The sequence below is a fragment of the Nilaparvata lugens genome, chromosome 10 (genome assembly GCF_014356525.2).
Source record: "Nilaparvata lugens isolate BPH chromosome 10, ASM1435652v1, whole genome shotgun sequence".
In the NCBI taxonomy this organism is placed as follows: domain Eukaryota; kingdom Metazoa; phylum Arthropoda; class Insecta; order Hemiptera; family Delphacidae; genus Nilaparvata; species Nilaparvata lugens.
This window is the reverse complement of record NC_052513.1, coordinates 19,106,554-19,125,484: the sequence shown is the minus strand read 5'-3', so window position 1 is coordinate 19,125,484 and position 18,931 is coordinate 19,106,554. Positions and strand designations below refer to the sequence as shown.

At 34.9% G+C, this 18,931-nt stretch overlaps 1 protein-coding gene across 1 annotated transcript in view; it reads right to left on the bottom strand.

Moving 5' to 3' along the window:
* LOC111046719 (ras-related protein Rap-2b-like) overlaps positions 1–16,621 on the bottom strand; it is a 435,025-nt gene extending 418,404 nt beyond the window's left edge. Inside the window, 1 exon segment of the mRNA XM_039436492.1 lies at positions 16,478–16,621. The gene's annotated coding sequence lies outside the window, so the exon portion shown is untranslated.
* Between the last annotated feature and the right edge of the window lie 2,310 nt (positions 16,622–18,931).

Genomic DNA, 18,931 nt, shown 5'->3' with positions numbered 1-18,931 from the left:
ATCTCTTCTCCTTCGTCCTCTTTCTCTCTATTCTATTCTTCTCTTTCTCACTCTCTCTTCTTCTCATCACCCGTTCAAAAATTCCTCTCTTCCTTTATTTTCCACATATTTTTTTCCATTCTACCAAGCCACTCCTCTACAGTCGGTCTTTCTCACACTGTTTTTGAATTCTCTTCAATTCGCTTTCTCCTTTTCTTGTTCTATTTTCCTCCATCTGTATTCTCTCTTTCTCCTTCTTCTACTAGAATTCTTCCTCCTCCTTTGTCCTTCATTATATTACCCCTCCCATTCAAAACACTTCTTCCTCTACAGTTATACAGTCCACGTTATAATGGCAGTGGATAAAGATAGAAGAATAGCAATGCCAATTCTCTTCATTAATTAATTATATTTATAAACTGTCAAAAACATAATTGGCATCGTTCTGGACCTAGAAAAGGATAGTACCACCGGCTTTGACGAATGATAGACAAGGATAGCAAAACCAAAGTTGATCAAATACTGTCATTATAACATGGACCTCACTGTAGTGTTGTTCTTTCATGTTTTTTAGAGTAGACCTATTTTTTCATTCGCTTTCTCGAATCTCTCAATCTATATTATTCTCCTTCACACTCACTCTTTCTCTTTTCATTTTATCATTTTTACTTTCCTTGCCCTATTACCATAGGTAAGGAAAGTATTGCTTTCCGAAAAAAATTAAGGTACCCCAATTTCTAAATTTCTATACGTTTCAAGGTCCCCTGAGTCCAAAAAAAGTGGTTTTTGGGTATTGGTCTGTATGTGTGTGTGTGTGTGTGTGTGTGTGGTGTGTGTGTGTGTTGTGTGTGTGTGTGTGTGTGTGTGTGTGTGTATGAGTGTATGTGCGTCTGTCTACACGATATCTCATCTCCCAATTAACGGAATGACTTGAAAATTGGAACGTGAGGTCCTTACAATATAAAGATCCGACACGAACAATTTCGATCAAATGCGATTCAAGATGGCGGCTAAAATGACGAAAATGTTGTCAAAAACAGGGTTTTCCGCGATTTTCTCGAAAACGGCTTCAACGATTTTGATTAAAGTTATACCTGAAATAGTCATAGATAAGATCTATCAACTGCCACAAGTCCCATATCTGTAAAAATTTCAGGAGTTCCACCCCATCAATGCAAAGTTTGATTTTAGATTCTTTATTATCAAGCTTCAGATACAATTTAAACAAAAAAAGAGTGGGATAGATTGAGCATGAGAATCTCTACAATTGATGTTCAGTAACATTTTCACCTAAAATTAAAAATAAACTCGAAAATCGACTTATATATTTTGTTGAAACACCAACGATTTATGAAGTTACATCACAATATTATTTTTTCACCACACTGCACAGAAAGCAGCTGTTTTCCAGTCCCTTCATAGATCTGAAAGACATCGTTTGCAGACGACTCTCGTCTGACGTCAGAACAGGTTTCTTTCCGGCTAAGGCTGGAAAGAGTACCCTTTCCGGCCGCTAACAGATTGGCCAAATTTCAAGTGTGCTGAAACAGCTGATCAAAAAACTTTTCATCATTTGTGTTTATTATTTAATAATAAAAGATTTGTAATAATATCATCCTATTGTCATTTGAAAGAATAAAAAAGTATAAACTCAACCTCCCAAATAATTGAATATAATAGTCTAGGTTATTTGAACAAATCAGAATAAAAAATAAAAATACTTGGACAATTTCCTGATATTCAGATTACTTCAGATTTGCTAGAGCTATCACCTTCCACTTCTGCTTTCGGAATCTCTTAGTAAACAACTATTCTCATATATTTATATTGTTTATTTTTGTGTGTGGCGAGAAATAGCGTTCGCACCATGGGCAGAAATGTTTTTCCGGCTCTCAATCTTGAAAACCGATTTCGAGCCGGAAAAGTCTCAGTCTCTGCTCTAGGTGCGAAATATACTATTTCGTTATTCCAATCACATCCAATCTGAATATGAATCTGTTACTCTTTTTCTTTCTCTTTCTCTTGATTCTGATTAGTTTTCAATCCTACTTCGTTGTAAAATACATACCAGGAAATATATGAACTGTTCTGCCTTACGAAAAACTACAAAAGCAATTTTGTGTTCCATCCTAGAAAATAACAGTCAACTGATCCACCAGCTTCCAAACAAAACCCGCTAGAAAACTGTGGGAAAACCGCCGGAAAATTGGTGAACGGGTGAGAAAAACGCTGGAAAATTCAGGAGAAGGGATATGTGTTGATGTGTGAAATGGCCAGAAATGTTTTTGTGGCAAGAAGAGGCAGATTGGCTATGAAATGGAAAAATAGAGAAACAGCTAAAAATGAAAGAGATTGGGAAGAGGGAGCAGCAAGAAGTTGAAGAAGGAGGAGAAGATGAAAGAGGAGGAAGAGGAGAAAAAGAAAGGGAAGAAGGAGGAGAAAAATGAGAAGGAGAATAAAAACAAGGGGCAGAAGAAGATGAAGCAGAAAAAGTATTGAAAGGAGGAGGAGGAGAAAATGAGAAGAGAGAAGAAGGAGAAGAAGGAGAAGAAGAAATAGAAAGAGGCAGGGTAGGAGTGCAAGGGGCGAAGAAGGAGAAGACGGAAAAAGAAGAAAGAGGCGGGATGAGAAAGAGAAGAAGAAGAGAAAGAAGAAGAAGAGGAAGGAGAAGAAGGTGATGAAGAAGGCGGGAGAAGGAGATATTAAGTGAAAGAGAAATGAGAGTAGAAGAAAGGAGGAGAGAGATAAGAGAGGTGAGTAAGAAAGAAGAAGAAGAAGAAGAAGAAGAAGAAGAAGAAGAAGATGAAGCAGAAAAATAAGAAGTATTTGAAGGAGAAGGAGGAGTATATGAGAAGAGAGAAGAAGGAGAAGAAGAAATGAAAAGAGACAGGGTAGGAGTGCAAGGGGAGAAGAAGGAGAAGACGGAGAGAGAAGAAAGAGGCGGGATGAAAAAGAGAAGAGAAAGAAGAACAAGAAGAGGTAGGAGAAAAAGGTGATGAAGGAGAAGAGGGAGAAGGGAGATAAGAGAGAAGAGGAAGAAGAAGAAGAAAAAGGAGAAGAAGAAGAAGAAGAAGAAGCAGAAGACGAAGAATGAGAAGAGGAGATGAAAAGAGACAAGACGATTATGCGGTGTGAAGTGTTTCGGATATTGATTGTATAGCTTTGAGCCGGGCTTTATTGGCCGAAGCGCTTTTTCCCCATTATACTTTCTTGAATCGATGTTGGCTGAGCGAATTTCCACCAATCGACAACAAAAGTTCAACTTTCTGTAAACTTCTCCGAATTGTATCAGAATAATAACCAACCGGAATTTGATTCTTTGCTAACTTATACAAGTTGTATCAGACATCTTTATATAATTGACCGAGCGAAGTGAGGTCTAAGATTCAAGTCGCCGGTTTGGCATTTCTCTTAATGTTTAAATGTTTGAATGTTTTAATGTTTATCTTCTATCTCCTATAGGCTATATATAAAAGCGAAATGGCACTCACTCACTGACTGACCCACTCACTCGCAGAACTAGAAATCTACCCGACCAAAAACGTTCAAATTTGGTAGGTATGTTCAGTTGGCCCTTTAGAGGCGCACTAAGGAATCTTTTGACAATATTCTAACTCTAAGTATTATTTTCAAGGGTTCAAAGTTCTTTCAGCATGTATATTCTTCTTATTCTCTCAATTATAATTGAAATAAGGCCATACCATATGTTAATATAGAACTATAATCTAGAGAGAGTACCTCTTCGAAACAGTTGTTAACTGGTAACTAAATTAATAATTTTGTTGGGTTGGCATTTAGTTGATTGACTGTGTTAGGTTGGTACCAAGTTGAAGATTGAGATGCATTTATCGCGGAAAAATTGATTGGGCACTGCTACTTCAATCAGAGCTACTCCTGGGAATATGATATTACTAGCCGTCAGGCTCACTTCGCTTGCCATATCCGTTTAGCCAGACGTCTGGACCCCCGACTGGATCGTCCTAACATATGATAAAAATGGTCAAATGAAAAATGCAGGCGAGCGAAGCGAGCCTGTTGATCTTTTTCTTGGACGATCCAGTCGGGGGTCCAGAGGGCGGAGCCCCCTGGCTAGACGGATATAATAAACTATAGTGAGGTCCACGTTATAATGGCAGTGTTTGATCGAAATTGGTGTTGATATCCTTGTCTATCATTCAAAAAACAAACAACAAAGCGGATAGCGCTATCTTTTTCTAGCTCTGCAACGTTACGAGATCGTTTTTTGACAATGTTGGTGTATAATAAATGAACAAACTATCTTACCTCAATCATTAGATTCATTATTCAATTTTAAAATATATTTAATAAATTTTATTTGATTATTTCAAACAAGAATGAACACTTAATATATCATATCAGATATACCGGTATCCTCTATAGAGGGCAGTGGCAAGGCAGAGAATCGACAACGCTGTTCTATCTTTCTTCACTGCCATTATAACGTGTACCACAGAGGAGAGAATGACTCGGAAAGAGACGTAGAGTGCCAATTAAATCCACCAGATCACATTTCAGATCAGATTTCCATAATTGAAAGCCCTTCTCGGCCGAATTCATACCATACCACGATAATTGCTGACATGCCAATATTATTGTATCGCATGTGACGTCACCATGTGAGTATATAGTGAGGTCCACGTTATAATGGCTGTGTTTGATTAGTGATGGTATTGCTATCCTTTTCTATCATTCAACAAAGCGGATAGCGCTATCTCTTTCTCGCTTTGTTCTGTTGCCAGATCCTCTTTCAACAATGATGAATTAATGATCAATTCAATAGTATATTTCGCACCTAGGGCCGAAAATGAGACTTTTCCGGCTCGAAATCGGTTTTCAAGTCCGAGGCCGTAGGCCGAGGACTAGAAAAGATTGAGAGCCGGAAAAACATTTTTGCCCATGGTGAGAACGTTATTTTTCGACACACAGAAAAATAAACAATATAAATATGAGAATAATTGTTTATTAGGCACTTCCAAAAGCAAAACAGGAAGGTCATAGCTCTAGCAAATCAGAGGTAATCTGAATATATCAGGAAATTGTCCAAGTATTTTTATTTTTTATTCTGATTTGTCTAAATAACCTAAAAGATTATGTTCAATTATGTAAGAGGTTGAGTTTATACTTTTTATTCTTCCAAATGACAATAAGATTATTATTATAATAAATGTTTTGATTCTTGAATAATAAACACAAATAATGAAAAGTTTTTTGATCAGCTGTTTTAGCACACTTGAAATTTGGCCAATCTGAATGTCAACGTCAACAATGCTTGTTCGGAAGTTTAGGTTAGAAGTTCTATCCTACTCTGAAAATCGAATTTGAATAGTTTATAATATATATCTCATCTGTATTTTATTCATCCAAATAAAATGATAGTATCTCATTGCAGAATACTTATTCAATTCTAGAAGCATAAACTGATTCCGTTTCATAAACCATTTTGTAAACACGTTCACATCAAATCAGAATCAGCTGATTTCAAGGTTATTTTACAACCCTAGGGCCGTAAAACTTTTACCGGCCTGGTCAGAAAACAATCATTTTCGGCCTCCATATATGACGCACGAAAACCAGCTCATTACAGCCAAGTGGGGCGAAATAGTATATTTCGCACCTAGGGCCGAAAATGAGATATTTCCGGCTCGAAATCGGTTTTTAAGTCCGAGGCCGTAGGCCGAGGACTAGAAAAGATTGAGAGCCGGAAATACATTTTTGCCCATGGTGCGAACGCTATTTTTCGCCACACCAAAAAAAACTTCCCAATATATAAGAAATTAAAAAATAAATAAAATTCAAACAGCCTATTTTGATAGTTTGAATCTTGGTTATGACAACATTCACTGTCAATTAATTTCAATATTACTAATTAATAATTTACAATAGTGACAATATTTTTATACTATTTCGAATAATTGTTTGAATTTTTATAGCTCGTGCTTTGCGCCTGGTGCAATATCTCATGGATAGATGGATGAATAGAATTTTCATTACTATTTTGAAATAATGTGATTAAAAAATTAATATAATTGCATATTTCACAGTTTTGTCTCAAAATATATCTAAAAAATTGATTGAAATTTAAATTACGGTAACTAATATAAAAAATAGCTAATAAAAGTCGAAATTCATCGACAAAAAAAAATGTCACTGACCGAGGTTCGAACCTAGATCATGTTTGTAATTCACTGAACTTTGAGTTCTGATGTATAGCGCCTTAACGCTCTCGACCATTGCATGTCTTTGATTGAAGAGGCCTGTAAGTCAGGTAATGTATGTAGGCTACTATAATATAGTGTAGCCTATAGCGGCAAACTTGAAGCCGTATTGCCGGCATTTTCACAACAAAATATTGCTCTGAAAATAGTTAAATCATAGAGAAAACATTCGAAGATTCAATCTTGAGTGGGCCTAATGTTTTCTCTATATGGTTTGATATTGAAGAAAAATTATCTAAAAGTTTTAATAGTGAATTACGGAAAAATTACTAGGAATTTTTCAGTCAAGGCTGAGTTTTACCAGTAGGCTTACCTTAAACTTTAGATCTCTGCTGTATTTTCCTATTATTATTGTTCATTGTATTGCATTAAGAAGTGGAATTCGATAATAAAAAGAAAACATTATTACTCTACCTCACTTTTAAATATGATACAATTATTGTACTTTGATTTCAAATTCGATTCTTCACTTTTAAAGACTTGCGATTTTTACCTTTCTGACAATGGACAATGCAGCCAACATTATATTGTTGAGGCTATGGAGATATCATCGTATTCTATTGTTTGATATCAAAACACAATAATAAATATTAATTATGAAACAGTAATTCATAAAATATATTATATACATGATACCGTGATTCACGATACATAATTATATAGATTATTACAGTCGTTATGAGATTATCTCTATGATTTTTGTGAGATCGGACACGATCAGCTGTTATTCAAGGTCATTTTACAGCCCTAGGGCCGTAAAGTTTTACCGGCCTGGTCGGAAAACAATCACTTTCGGCCTCCATATGACGCACGTAAACCAGCTCATTACATCCAAGTGTGGCGAAAAAAATATTTCATCTGGATTATGAAAATTCATTATGGAATTATTGAAAAATATAATTTCTTGCTGAATAGAATATAATTGAATATTTTAAACGAGAATGAACACTTAATTAATATTACATCAATAAACCTGTATCAGCTACCGTCTATATAGTGAGGTCCAAGTTATAATGACAATATTTGATCAACTCTGGTTTTGCTATCCTTGCCTATCATTCGACAAAGCCGGTGGTACTATCCTTTTCTAGGTCCACAACGATGCCAATCATGTTTTTGACAGTGTAGATATATAATTAATCAATGCAGAGAATCGGCATCGCTATTCTTCTATCTTTATCCACTGCCATTTCATGGTGAACCTTACTATAGAAGGCATTAACAAGACAGTGTGGATCGGCAACGTTGTTCTCCTATCTTTCTCCACTGCCATTATAACGTGGACCTCACTATAGAATATTGTATACTCACTGGTGACGTCACGATGTGAACCAGTCTATCATTATTATTATATCGATGATGAAAATTTTGTATTTCGAGTCTGGAAAATTCAGGAATTATTTCGTAGAGAGCCAATCTGTGGTCCCAGTTTAATTAGGGTGAGACAAACTTCTAAATGTCATCATTATTTAAATGACAGGCATTGATTTCGTTTACGAGAGTAACTGACAGGTTTATGTGAATTCCACCAATACCATACACTTGTCAGTATTATTTTAATGGAGATCATTGATGCTATTTAAGAGGGATACTGTCAATTATTCATGAATTGAACCCTCATCCTCATAAACTTGTCTCTCTCTAGAAACTGAAATCAATTATTGCTAACAATCAAAATCGACAATTATTGAAAAACAATTGTCTGTCAAAAACAATTGAATAGCTGTCGAAAACCGTTGACTCTTTGTCAAAGAAAATTGACTAAATGACAGGTCATTATTGGATACTTCATGGCAATTCATGACAGGTTAATTGACTACCTCATGTCAATTCATGACTGGTCAATGTCAACTCCTTGACAATTTATGAGAGGTCAATTGCATACTTCATTTCAATTCTTGCATACTTATGATGAGTGTTTGATAGAGATCTGATTTCATTTATTTAAAATGAAGATTGGAATGAAATGACATTTATTTATTCTCTATTGATACGATAAGTACATAATCAAAATGATAGGGAGAGAAAAAATAAGGTAACCTTGTGCTATTCCTCTCCCAAATTTAAGCGTTAAAAACGTTTCGAAATAATATCAAAAAACAATTTATACTAGAGTGGGGATTCTCTAATTTCCAAGGAAGATATCAGTAGTGAGTTAAATTGGACATTATTTCAGATTTTGTAATAATAATTATAAATTCTAGTAATGAGGAAGAGCAAGTAATCAGCAAGAGAATATGTTTTAGGCTTGTGTCAGTTTTATCTTTCCAATATTGTGATGTTTTAAGGTGCGTACAGACTCTCGCACCGCTCCGCAACCGAACGTCACTCCAGCAGAGCGATTGATGATCGACCGGCGAACAAGAGTGGTTCGACCGGGGAACGCGAGAAGATCTAACATCTTCCGTAACGTTCATGATGGGTGCGTGGTCGGAGCGACTGTTGTTCGATGGTAGTACGAGGGCGGTACGAAGGAGGAGCGTGCTCGGTGCGGGTTGGAAGCGCGAATATGTGTACGCTGCTTTATTAACCTGATCTATGATATAATATAATAGAGGAAATAATTGGCTTATACACATACGGGATAGGAAATTCACATCATCACGTCTCAACTACTCAACTGATTAACTTGAAATCTTGCATATAGATTCAAAATTTACCGAGGATGATTATAGGCCTATTTCAAATTATCCAAAATTATTGAATGGAAAAGACTGATAAATTGTCAAAAACCACTGATTTATTGATGATTAGAAAGACCGGTTTCGGTTATTATACCATTGTCATCATTGTCATTAACAGAGATTGACAATGGTGTAATAACCGAAACCGGTCTTTCTAAACTAAACTTTAATTTATCAAAGATTGACAATGGTGTAATAACCGAAACCGGTCTTTCTCATTATCAATAAATCATTAACAGAGATTGACAATGGTGTAATAACCGAAACCGGTCTTTCTAATTATCAATAAATCATTAACAGAGATTGACAATGGTGTAATAACCGAAACCGGTATTTCTAATTATCAATAAATCATTAACAGAGATTGACAATGGTGTAATAACCGAAACCGGTCTTTCTAATTATCAATAGATCATTAACAGAGATTGACAATGGTGTAATAACCGAAACCGGTCTTTCTAATTATCAATAAATCATTAACAGAGATTGACAATGGTGTAATAACCGGAACCGGTCTTTCTAAACTAAACTTTAGTTTATCAGAGATTGACAATGGTGTAATAACCGGAACCGGTCTTTCTAATTATCAATAAATCAGTGATTTTTGACAATTTCTCAGTCTTTTTCATTCAATATGAATAATCACCACAATATCAACTTCTCAACCACACAAAAAGTATCAAAAATTACAGTAGGTCAAGTTCCCAGTTTGTCAAGTTTTCAATTACATCCTTGCTAATGTTTTATATAGTAAAGGAGAGAAATGGCTTATACACGTACGGGATAGGAAATTCACGAATGACGCATCATCACGTTTCAACTACTCAACTGATTAACTTGAAATCTTGCATATACATTCAAAATTTACCGACGATGGTTATAGGCCTATTTCAAATTCTCCAAGATTACAGTAGGTCAAGTTTCCAGTTTATCGAGTTTTCAATTAGACTCTTGCGAAGCACGGGTTACCTACTAGTGTTTAATATAATAAAGGGGAAATACACGTACGGGATAGAAAATTCATTAATGACGCATCATCACGTCTCAACTACTCAACTGATTAACTTGAAATCTTGCATAGAGATTCAAAATTTACCGATGATGGTTATAGGCCTATTTTAAATTCTCCAAGATTACAGTGGGTCAAGTTTCTAATTGAACCTTTGCGGAGCACGGGTTACCTTCTAGTAATTGACCGAATAGATGAATAGATAGGTATAAATAAACATGAGCGATGTGTGAAATAATATTGAATTTATATAATTGTTTGAATACTATGTGGAAAGCTATAGAAAATATGTAGGAGATGTTTGAGATTCATGATATACTCCCAAGGATGGTTTCAGGCCTATTTCAAATTCTCCAAGATCACAGTAAAAAAAATAAAATAAATAAATAAAGGCCTTCATTGAACATTTCAAAGGAATCATTACATAATATTATTGTATATTTAATTGTCGGCATATCTCCATGGCAAAGTGCCGTCAGGATCCAAGATCACAGTAGGTCAAGTGATAAGATAGATAAGATAGATAGGTAGATAATGGAATATCTTTTTGTGTAGTTGAGAAGTTGATATTGTGGTAATTATTCATTTTGAATGAAGAAGACTAAGAAATTGTTAAAAACCACAGATTTTTTGATCCTTAGAAAGACCGGTTTCGGTTATTACACCATTGTCAATCTCTGATAAAACCATATATTTATTGATACTTAGAAAGACCGGTTTCGGTTATTACACCATTGTCAATCTCCGATAAAACCACAGATTTATTGATACTTAGAAAGACCGGTTTCGGTTATTACACCATTGTCAATCTCTGATAAACATGTCAAAAACCACAGATTTATTGATACTTAGAAAGACCGGTTTCGGTTATTACACCATTGTCAATCTTTGATAAGCAGTTTATCAACATTAAGAGAAATTCCAAACCGTCGACTTGAATCTTAGAAGATTTATCAACAGTTTATCAGAGATTGACAATGGTGTAATAACCGATACCGGTTTTTCTAAGTATCAATAAATCTGTGGTTTTATCGGAGATTGACAATGGTGTAATAACCGAAACCGGTCTTTCTAAGTATCAATAAATCTGTGGTTTTTGACAATTTCTTAGTCTTCTTCATCCAAAATGAAATATCTCCCACAATGACGATATATTCGACAAGAAATCAATGTAAACTATTCTCATGAAAGCAAATCCCGGTTAACAGAGGATAAGTTTAGACAACTTCTGATAATATTGCTTCTAATAAAATTACAATTTGTCACAACATTCTCATAAACTATTCATGATATTATTATATTTGACAAAAAATCAATGAAGACTACGAATATGAAAGCATATCGTGGTTTAACAGAAGATACGTTTAGTCAACTGATAACATCGCTCAATAAATTATGAATGAAACTACTTCAAGTTGTCAAACCGCTCTTTCATTGAGAAATCGATAGAGAGTACTTGTTTTGGTTGAAGCACTGTTATGAATCTCTGTGGAAAACTCAAGATTTTGACAAGCAAATAATGATGTTACAACTGGAGTTTCTTATTTTTCCAAAAAGTGAGTCGCTTGACAAGACTTTTCAAGTTTTCCCTTTGTTATTCAAGCATTCATTGGGAAAGTGGATTATCATGAGTTTCTAATGAACTCCAGCATAGAACTAGAGATAATTGACCGAATCAAGTCGATGGTTTGGCATTTCTCTTAATATTTGAATGTTTATATGTTGCGCATTTACGGCGACACGCGGTAATAGATTTTCATGAAATTTGACAGGTATGTTCCTTTTTTAATTGCGCGTCGACGTATATACAAGGTTTTTGGAAATTTTGCATTTCAAGGATAATATAGAAGGGAAAAGGAGCCTCCTTCATACGCCAATGTTAGTGTAAAAATCAGACTATAGAATTATTAATCATAAATCAGCTGACAAGTGATTACACAGATGTGTGGACAAGCCAGTCTATTGCTGTATTTCCATAAGGTCTATAGTTTCAATCAGGTACTTGTGGATGAGAATACTGCGTGAGCTCTACTGTTCACAGGACTACTAGTGATATTATTAAACAACTGAAATATCTCCTTAATCTCTACTACGAGTATATTAAAGGAAAGAACTGGTTTATACACGTACGTGATAGGAAAATTGTGTTCCACGCATCATCACGTCTAAACTACTGGACTGATTAATTTGTAATTTTGCATATAGATTCTTAATCAACGGAGGATCGTTATAGACCTATTTCCAATTTTCCGAAATTTCATGACTTATAGTTTTCAGTTTGTCCTTCCTTCCTTCTATTAGTGACCTACTATAGCGAATGAATCGTAGGCCCAATATTAATGGTAGGGAGATAAAATTCTGTTAATTCTGAAAATCAATAGCCAGCTAGATAAGGTGTGTTATTGAAAAATCCAGTATGCTTTCAAGTTGAAAAACAATTATAAACCCATTAAACACGCGCCTAATCGAGTGTGAAACAACCAATTTCACCAGAAAATTTTACCAGCCTGAAATTTTCACATCTCTCCAGCTATTTAATAGCAGGTGAAGAGTGCCTGTGACAGGCCGTGAAAAATAGCCCACCAACCAAGTGGATAATTATGATTGATAATATTGCGAAACCGCCCAATCATCAATCAAAATTAACCAGGGTTATATCTGATTGTGATTAACTTTGGAAGTCGATACCAGGAAAACATTGTTATCTTTTGGAGTACTTTGAGTGTTAAACATGGTGGTGAATCAGGGCATTATTTTCCGGGGGAACTTTGTGAAAAGATGAAGTGAATTAATAATTTATTTTCCGCCACACTGCACAGAAAGCAGCTGTTTTCCAGTCCCTATGTAGATCTGAAAGACATTGCAGACGACTCTCGTCTGACGTCAGAACAGGTTTCTTTCCGGCTAAGGCCGGAAAGAATACACATTCCGGCCGCTAACATGGAAATAAGAAAGGTGATCAAAGAACAGCTGATCAAAAAACTTTTCATTATTCAATAATTGAAACCTTTATTTATGATATTATCCTTATCGACATTTAGGTAAAAGAATAAATAAGTATAATCTCAACCTTCCTCATAATTGAACATAATCTTTTAGGTTATTTAGACACATCAGAATAAAAAATAATTTGATAATTAATAAAAAAATAATTTGGACAATTTCCCGATATTCAGATTACCTCAGATTTGCTAGAGCTATCACCTTCCACTTCTGTTTTCGGAAGTGCTTAGTAAACAATTACTCTCATATATATATATTGTTTATTTTTGTGTGTGGCGAAAAATAGCTTTCGCACCACGGGTAAAATGTTTTTCCGGCTCTCAATCTTTTCTAGTCCTCGGCCTACGGCCTCGGACTTGAAAACCGATTTCGAGCCGGAAAAGTCTCATTTTCGGCTCTAGGTGCGAAATATACTATTAGTTGGATAAAATACGACAAACACTTTACCAGCTATAGTGAGGTCCACGTTATAATGACTATTTGACTATTTATACTGAGTATTTGATTGTCATTTAGTCAGACAATTTTGACAGACATTGGTGTTACTATCCTTGTCTGTCATTCAACAAAACCGATAGCGCTATCCTTTCTACCTTCCCTACTTTGCCAGATAGTTTCCCAATAATGTGGAAATAAGATGAATAAATTATCCAAATATTCAATCACAATTATGAAAATCGATTATTGAATCATAAAACAATATATTTCCTCAATCATTATTGATTATTGGAAACAAGAATAAACAGTTAATATGGCATCATAATATACTCGTATCAGTCATCCTCTATAGAAAGCAGTGGCAAACAGAGAATCGGCAACGCTGTTGTCCTATCTGTATCAACTGTCATTACAATGGTGACCGCACTGTAAGAATGTTGAAAATAACTCCTGCCCCTTCAAACATGACTTCTAGAAAGATTTGAAAAACATCTTTTCATCCTGATTTTTATTATTTTTCGGACAAGTGGGGGACAAATTTTCATGATCTTCTTTATAAGAGTGAGGTTTACGTTATATGGGAGTGAAGAAAGATAGAAAAACAACGTTTCCGATCCTCTGTCTTCACAATGCCTTCTATAGACGGTATCTGATACAGGTTATTGATGTAATATTAACTGTTCATTCTCGTTTAAAATGATCAATTATTTTTTATTAGGCAAGAAATTATATTTTTCAATAATTTCATAATGAATTTTCATAGTATAATAAAATTTGTTGTTAATTAATTATTATTGATTCTACATTGTTAAAAGACAATCTAGCAACAGAGCAAAGCGAGAAAGAGATAGCGGTATCCGCTTTGTTAAATGATAGAAAAGGATAGTAACACCAATGTTTATCAAATACTGCCATTATAACGTGGACCTCACTATAGGAACGTTGAAACATATTCGAAAACGTAGCATGATTTTCAAAAAAGATTGAGAAACATCTTGTAATCTTGATTTCTATTATTTTTTTTGGGAGGCACGACATAAAGGAACCCTTATGCTCTTTTTCTAGTTGAAAACAACTTCTTAAGAACTTGATTTTCATTGGACATGTAGGGGACAAATTCCCAAGATCCTGTTTTTTCGTGAAGGTTGAAAAATCCTCTTGAAACTTGATTCCCGAAAACACACTTTCCAGAAAAGCACAAGACTCTAGAATGGATCGAACCCCGGTCCACTAAGTTCACAAAAGCTAGGAAACTGCTTTTAAGAGCTTGATATGAGAAAAGTGAGCGGAAAAACAACAGGATTCTGTGAAAAATGAGAAACTTAAACTGGTTCAGGAGTTTCGTTGAAACGGAAGCTGATAAGAGCTCTTCAACTTATATCAAGCAATAAAGAATCGTCTCAAAAACTACTGGAGTTAGAGCAGTCATCAATCGACTTATATTGCCTTCAATCTTCTCTCTTTCTCCTTTCTTAGTTTTCTCCATAACAGTATTCTTATCTGGAATAGTTTTTCTTCCAAAGTAATCTCTTGTAAGTCATCTCTCACTCTCCTTTTTTGACTATTTTCCAAACGTTTCACTGTGCTAGTTATTCTTTGGAGCAGATTCCTCACTATGATGAGGTCAACGTTATAATGGCATTGGAGAAAAATAACAGAACAGCGTGGACGATTCTCTGCCTTGCCTTCTGATAGCGGATACCTGTATTTCTGGTTCAATTTCACCTATTCTTCCTTGAAAAATGATCAATTCTTTTTTATTCACAATAAAAATATTTGTCAATGTTTTAATGATGAACTTTCATAATTGAAATTGAATAATATATTGGTAATGAATTGTATTCCTACATGGTTACAAAACGAGCTGGCAACGTTGCAGAATTTGAGAAGGGTAGTGCTATCTGCTTTGTTGAACGGTAGACAAGGATAGCAACACCAATGTCAATCAAATACTCCCATTATAACGTGGACCTAACTCTAGTCTCATTTTATCCCTCGATCTACCTCTTCTACATTATCCTCATTCTCAATCTCTATCTATGTCATCAATTTCTTCCGAATCAAATGAATTTTCTCCGATATAGAACTAGAAAATGTAAAATTCAAAATATTTATTTGATGAATAAAGATGAATTCATTGAGGATTCACTTTGTATTATGTAATGAAGAATATATTTGATTGAATATCCATTTGGATCGATTCTAAGTTGGATAACCCCTCATTTAAACAACCTTCCCAGTTGTCGATTACCTCAGGAGTTCTATCAGTGTTCCAGAAATCTGAGTTCAGAGTTCTCTTAAGATGATGCTGAAAAACACGATTGTTTGAGGTGCTCGAACCACGGACTGTGGGGTCCACGTTATAATGACAGTATTTGATTAGAAATGTTATTGCTATCCTTGTCCATCATTCAACAAAGCGGATATCTCTTTCTCGCTTTGCTCTGTTGACAGATCGTTCTCTAACAATGTAGAATTAATAATTAAGTGACAAAATATTCCATCGTAATTATGAAAACTCATTACAAAATTATTGAGAAATATAATTTTTTGCTTAATAAAAAAATATAATTGATTATTCAAAACGAGAATGAAAATGAAATAAACCTGTATCAGCTACCGTCTATAGAAGGCATTGACAAGACAGAGGATCGGCAACGTTGTTCTCCTATCTATCTCCACTGCCATTATAACGTAGACCTCACTATAAGAGTAATAAGAGCACAGAGTACAGAGTTTTCGTAAGGTGCTGAAAATTACGATTGTTTGAGGTGCTCGAACCCTGGACTGTGAGCTAGAAGTGTCTAATAAGAGTAATAATAACACATTTACCTACCTCTTCAGTTGTCCCCTAAACTCTCTCAGGGTCTTTTCTCAAGGTTCCAAGATAAGAAGCCGGGAATCACGATTGTTCGAGGTGCTCGAACCCTGGACTGTGAGTTAGAGGTGCCTAATAAGAGTAATAATAACACATGATCCTACCTCTTCAATTGTCCCCTTAACTCCTTCAGGGGGTTTTCTCAAATTTCTCAGATAAGAAGCCAGAAATCACGATTGTTTGAGGTGTTCAAACCCTGGACTGTGAGCTACCAGTGTCTAATAAAAGTAATAATAACACATGAACCTACCTCTTCAGTCGTCTTCTAGAATATCTCGGGAGGTTTCCTCAAGGTTTTCAGATAGGAAGCCGGAAATCACGATTGTTCGAAGGGTTCGAACCACGGACTGTGAGCTGGGAGAGTAAGTTGCGTCCCGACGCTACGGGCAACAGGTACTAGTCAGCTTGGCAAGTGGCGTCGCGACGCTAGCGCCCCTGGCGGATGTCCCCCGAACTAACTAAAACACCCCACCCCAACGCAGCGCAAAGCATCATTCCACCTCAAATGTCAGGCTGCCTGGGATTTTGGGGTGGGTTTCTTTCCTCAATCCAGGAACAAGATGAGTTTATTGTGAGATAGTTGAACGAGTGAAGCGAGTTCTTACTAGTGGAATCATTAATAAATGTATGATAAAATGAGGGAAATGATTAGCTTATCACCTGCTCCAGTACATGGGTTTCCCATAGTTGAGTAGGTTAATTTCCAAAAAAAATCTATTTATAGTAAATTTCTTATATTTGTATTTTTGAATATAATGTTCATTTTATTGATTGGATTGCTTGTTTGAATATTAACGGAGATAAATTCATTTTTCCTCCACCTACTGTCTAAAGTACTTACTTTACTCCCTGAAACCTAATACTAAAGTGTCACTTTTTCGCTCTCGGTGGTAAAAAACAAAAAACTTCCTAGGGAGTAAAAGTGACTCCATTTAAATAACATGGGGAGCATCTCTATTTTGAAACTTACATTGTAATAGGTTAGAAGGTCTAAGCTCAGATGAGAAAGCATAATAGAGGTGTCTGTCATTGAGTCAACTGAATTCAATACCACAACCAGAAATTTGATTAACTCATGAAATATAAGTTTGTATGATAATTATTATATTCTAATATTAGTAGATGATAAAAATTTATACAATTTTTAAAATATTTTATTTTATTCAAAATACCAGCCAACAAATATTTTTGATCTGCAATTCAATCTGAACCGTGTGATCTGGAGTCAGCCATTTTTGGTAGCTGCTCAGCTGATATAATTGTTACAACTTTTGCCGATAGATAGTGCAATCGGCAGTGCCAATCAGACGACCGGTTTGTAGGTTTTAGATGTAGGTTATGTTGTTAGGAATCATTGTCACCAATACGTAAGTTATTAGAATGATTTTATTTGCAGTTTCTATGAAAAAATGTAGATTGAGGAAAAATGTTGTGTACATCACGAGCGAAAAATACTTTTTCTCCCTCAGGAAAATTGCTGCCCTCGGCTTCGCCTCGGGCTTCAAACTTTTTCCCACAGGGAGAAAATACGTACTTTTCACTCTAGATATACAAATAACTAATTATTCCTATTATATTAAGCGAGCAATTTCTGTATTTATATATCTGACTATTTTTATATCTGGTTATTTAAGTTTAACGGATCTAAAGATTTTCACGAAATTTGGAACATAGTAGGTTTATGATATGAAGATTCGATTGCACTAGGTCTCATCCTCGAGAAAACTCGCTGAATGACATGGAGAGGATAATTCATCCTTGGAAAAACAGATGATAATTTCGACGTCTGTCAATAACAGAAGATGTGTGTGCCTGATCATCTGTGTAATCAATCAGCTTATGGTATCTCGCGAGAAATCTAGCATCTGTAATAGACTCGATCAAAATAATCTGATTTGTTTCCATGTAATGGTACATCATAATATTCAAACTTAATTATTATTTTACAGTTTTAAGTGATTGGTGAGGGTTATTTTATTATTGAATTTGGTTTGTAAACAATCTAAATGGGAGCTTTTCTATTTTCAAATGTTTGGACTGAAGATTGAACCTGAATTCAAGTTTATGGAGCATAACCTACTTTTTGAAATATTTATAGTGTATCAATCAAAATTCGGGGAAGAAAGAGTTTTGGGCTGTGCCTGTTTGTCCTTCCCCAATCATTTTATTTATTTATATACGTGGATACAATAACAAATCATATAAATATGATTGGGAGGGAACAACAGGCTTGGCCCAAAACTATTCCATTCCCAAATTTTGATTACATGTCCAAAAAATAGGTTATGTTTGTTCTGTAAGAAGTTCAAGGTCAACTTTCGTCCAAAAATAAATATGAGATGCAAATTTTAAATTTAGAAAAATTAAAACACCAAATTATGGTTAAATATTACACTTAATTATCACTGCACATTGTATTAATTAAGTTATTTTATGAATTTTGAAGCCAAAAATACACACAAATTCTCACTAAGAACAGCTGAACATGAAAACATAATTCATTTTGAAGAATAAATTGTGTTCTGTTTATCAATAAATGAATAACGAGCGAAGTTCGGTGCCCAGATATTGTAATATCAAATATTCATTCTAGTTAAAAATAATCAAATATTTTCCAATAATTTCATGATAAATTTTCAAAAAAGACGATGTGGCAACAGAGCAAAACGGGAGAGAGATAGTGCTATCCCCTTTGTTGAATGAT